Genomic DNA, 5,093 nt, shown 5'->3' with positions numbered 1-5,093 from the left:
TTCATACTTAATCTCCTTTCTTTCATCCATGTCCTCCCTGGCATGACACCTTGTAGCAATATGACCAACCTTGTTGCATGAAAAAAAGATTATGGAAAGTTTACCTTTATATTTTCCTTTACCTATTCCAAATATCCTAGCTACCAGTGCCTCAAGTTCATCAAGTTCATCATTAGAAGTATCACTATCATTTTCCACATATTTTCCTTTTCCTTTCTTGCTAAGGACTAGTTTTGATTTAAAAGAATATTCAATAGTAGCAAGAGTGTAATTATAAAAATTGGACATCTCAAAAGTAGTTTGCTTACCAATTATATCTTCTAGGGTTAGATCATTACTGGGTGTACATCTTAGTTCTTGTATTGCAAAAACCCTAATAGTATGAATAGGAAGTAGAGTTCTCAATAACTTGTTGATTAATGTTTCATCTTTAGTCTATCCATTGGATCCTCTAATAGCATTGACAACTTCTTTGATTCTTGTGTAATACTACACTATATTCTCACCTTTTTTCATTCTCATTTCATCAAAATTACCTCTCAAGCTTTCTAATTTGGCTCTCAAGATATTATCATCTCCTCCATAGATGGCTTTCAATTTATCCCACATTTTCTTTGAATTCTTGTACTCCTTTTGGTCATAAAGCTCAGCATAACTTAGGGCTGAAGTAATCTCCAATATTGACTGATTATGTTCTTTCTTTTCTTTCAGTTACTGAGTATTTAGAGGGATTGCTGTTATGTCCACATATGCACTATGAAAAAAATCTAATGAAGCATCACCAATACTAGCTATATGTAGCCTCATCAACTTTTGCCATGTAGGAAATTTTTCTTTTTTCAACCTTGGTATCTCTCTTTTGTATGCCATGATCTCTAGTTTGAGTACCTTCAAACTTCTCTCTACAAGCACCAATTCTCTAATACCAAGTGTTGGAATATTTATAATAATTGAGAGGGGGAGAGAAGGCATGAATCGATTATTCAAATTCTAGATATGCCAATTGAATAAACAAACATTTAAACAACTTCAGATCTTATCATTCCATTGCTTGGTCTTTACTCTAAAACATTTGCAAAATTAGCTAGCTATCCACTATTTGAAAGAAATAGAATTATAGAATGCAAACCTTAATCAATAAATCATCAAAATAAAATCCAAAAAACTTGACACTAGGATTTAATGTGGAAACATAATTTAGGAAAAACCACTAGCAACATGTCACTGATTCTCACTCTTCTGAAGTGATCCCTATTAAGAGGAAACCCTATGAAAGGTTATAATATACACTATTAGATGTGATATTTTTAAAGGATTTAATCACCTTTTTAGGAGTGGCCTTGTTAGAGGACTTTAGAACATTCCATTAGAATGTCACTTAGTTAAAGGATTTACATAGACTATTAAGTCCTTATGATTATTAGGTCAAACTTGATTAAAGGATTTCAAATACTGTACAAAATGGTTAGAAAGTAATAGTAGGCTTGTTCTATTAAGTTTAACTAACTTCACATGTTCATATCTATGTTCAACTCCTAATACTGATTCAACTAGCTTAGGTATTTTATCACTTAATCAACATCATATTTGTTCGATCAATATTGAATTTCATCATCACTTTCTATAGCTTGGTTGACACTATCATCACTTGAAATTTTCATCAAAATTCCTTATTCTTTTACTCTATTACTTAGTCAATCTTACGCATGTGATCTATCTTGGCTCACAGTTCTAAGACTTGAACATTACTGTCATCTACTTTTGCAATATTATTTAAAAAATTACTCCATTTTGTCAAAGTCTAACTAATCAAATGTCCATTTGTAGTTTCCTTTTCATAACTCAACCTTTCATCTAGATTCTTTTTTAATGAACAACTTCTCAAATCCTCTTCATTAATAAAATAGACATGACCTTTAGATTTAGATAGAAAACTATCTCACCAATAGATTTGACATCAATGACAATGTAACAATTGTTCCAATTTTAGTTTCCAACAAAAACCACCATGTAGTATTATATAAACCATGTGCTACTTAACCCATTGACCCCACATTTAATTAATTTCCCCAAAATATTAAATAATTACATCAAATATTATCATAATGTTACAATGTATCTCATCAAATATATCCTACGTGAATCCTTCCATGTTGTAGGTCCACCTAGGTGCTCCTAGATACAACATTACATTAAAAATAATGCAATATAACAATATTATTCAATATGTGCCACACCCATTATCTCAACTTTCCTTAAACAACAAGCTGATAATTTTCTTCATAGCTTCAAGCATTTGTTTAAATCATAAATCACATAATACAAACCATTACCATGTACAAAAAAAATACTTGACCACTTCATATATAGGTTATATTATATTTTGTTAAAATCATGATACTTGTTATGATACATAGATTTATAATTCCATATTCTAAACAAATTGTAAGTTGTTTTAACAATGAGGAAAATAATGAACAATTTTAAGAATAAGTGACACTATAGGTATATCTAAAAATATTATAAGTTAACATGGGTTCAAAAGTTAAAGTTATATATGTTGATTCCAACTAGTACTGAGAGTTGGGGGGGGGGGGGGGGGGGGGTGGTGGGAGGGTTGGGAGGGTGAATCAGTTTGACTCTAAAAAATGTTATTCTCTTAACTACTTCAAATATATTGAACAACATCCACTTAAATAACAAGACTGATAAATGTAGTAAAGTAGAAGTATGAAATATTACACATCATAGCATTCATCAATGGACACACAAATTTATACTTGGAAACCCTCGATAAGAGGCTGAGAATCATAGTGGAGATAATATACCCACTAGCTTTTTACTATAGCTAAAAGGTTTCCCACTTAAGAGCTACAATGTTATCCTTCTAGGAACACATCCAATTAAGAATGTTTGTAACTTATTAGGATTAAATTGAACCTATTAAGGCTACCTTGATATAGGATTTTAGCACTCATTTTGAGAGGCACTTTGCTAGTGGATTTATAATATACTTTCTACTAACACATTCTCAGTTAAGAGCTTACAAAATGATTACAATGGTTAGAAAATAATCAAATATTATCTAGATTATATGGCACACCTTTCCTGATAGATCTCCAATGTTTACCAAGAAGATACCTTGGTCATCTCTTGTTACTTAGATGATCCCTATGATAGATTTGGTATCACCTCTCTCTTTCTTTACTTCCCTCAATTTGTAGTGCACAAAACTATGTTGGGGTCAATATTCATCTTTTTTCTTTTACTCTATTCAAAAACACTTTCTCTACCTCATTTACTTGTTCTCCTCTTCTTTCAATCTCATTTCACACATCAACTTATGCTACATTGTATATCCACATATCTTTTTTGACATGTGTAACCATATATTTATAAGTGTAAAAACCCCAAAAAAACATCCCACGCAAACAAGTGAATTAAAAATTTTAATTGTATTTCTGAGTAGTTTACAAACAATCCATGACACCTAGGTCATAGGGTCTAGACTGGTAGCCCTTCCAGTTTGTGCTAGATCTAGCCTCAATTTCTCTATCCTTTCTTATTTCTACCATTTTTTTTGAATGGTATTCCCATTCCAATACTTTCCATGTCCACTTATGCTTTGTCATAGTGTTAACTCATCATGTTGACTGTAATAGTCTTTATCTCCAATGTAGACTAATGTAGATTCCTATCAATATCCATGAGATGGTATACTTCACTTGATTGACTACCAACCAATGATAACACCTAGGTTTGTAGAGTATTTAAAATGTACACTAACCTTCGTAATACTAATGAGATCCACATGATTAACAATCTTTCCCTTTTGAATTGATGGAAAAACTTACAATTCTTCTTGATTTGATAAACTTTATGCTTTGGCTTGCTTGGATAGAAATTGATAGAATCTTCATTGGTAAGTGGACTAAGCCAAAGATTTTTTTTTTTCTTCACAACTTATATTTGTGACTCCCCTTGTCTTTCCCCATCTCTTCACATGTGCATCTTATACTTTATTCTACCTAAATTACTATGTGCAATCATTTTATCTCTTGATGTACTCTTTTAATATCTAATCTTTATGCTCAATATACTCCTCCTTTTATGTTTCACCCTTTGTGTCATTCTTCTTTCTATTGCATTTTATTTAGCTTTTATGACTCCCCCTTTCATATCCTTTCATCATCTCCCCCTTCTGTCATAAATGAAAAAAGGGTCATAGAATGTCTGGGTACCTTGCCACAACAACATCCAAGTGAGTTTTCCATGTGTGGTGGAGATGTTTGAGTGCTTATGTAAGGCTTGTGACTTCTGGTAGGAAACTCCATGTCTTTGATGGTATCCATAAAGCTAGTCAATAGAAAATATTCTTCTTTGTGTACATTCTCTTGGATAATTCCTATCACTAGAGATAGAAAGAATTTTATCTCAAAGAGTGTAGAGGTTCTATTATGTTTCTCTATTGTGATCTAGTTGATCATATGTATCTTTTCTTATATCTGACTGATGTACTCAATTGTTGAACTTTTTGTGATGTCAAATGATGTCTAGATGACCTATAGTGCTTCATGAGTCCTTTTTAGAGTATCATCCAAATCTATCATGTAATTCTAGGAATTTGACATCTTTTTTAGAATGGGTGAAATATTCTTCTTGAAAAATCTATTTTTGTATCTTTTTCTCTTACAACTTCTTTTGTATTGTTCTCAATGAGGTGTATGAGCTTCTCCTTTTGTTTCCTTTTGCCAGTTTCACTGGTTGATTCATTGATATATGTCATATTCAATATTTTCTCAAGTTGATCAATGAGATATAGATCAATATTATACTTTACATCAATAACTATTCCTTTTATCACTTCATGTTCTTTGATCAACATATGTGCTCATTCGTGCTTTTCGTGGGACTATTTCATTTCTCATCTCCTTTACTCTTCTTGCATTCATTTCTAACTCTTCCCAGATTTTGATAGGGTCTCCTACTACTTGAGCATCTTTCTCAAATATTGTTCCTTCATCTTCAAATCTTGAAGATGATGAAGATGGGGATGGTAATTTGTGCCTTTACCTCCTTTTCTCTTTCCTTTC

The sequence above is a fragment of the Cupressus sempervirens genome, chromosome 5, assembly GCF_028749045.1.
Source record: "Cupressus sempervirens isolate cs-2001-9-10 chromosome 5, ASM2874904v1, whole genome shotgun sequence".
NCBI lineage: Eukaryota > Viridiplantae > Streptophyta > Pinopsida > Cupressales > Cupressaceae > Cupressus > Cupressus sempervirens.
Note: the sequence above shows the minus strand (reverse complement) of the source record.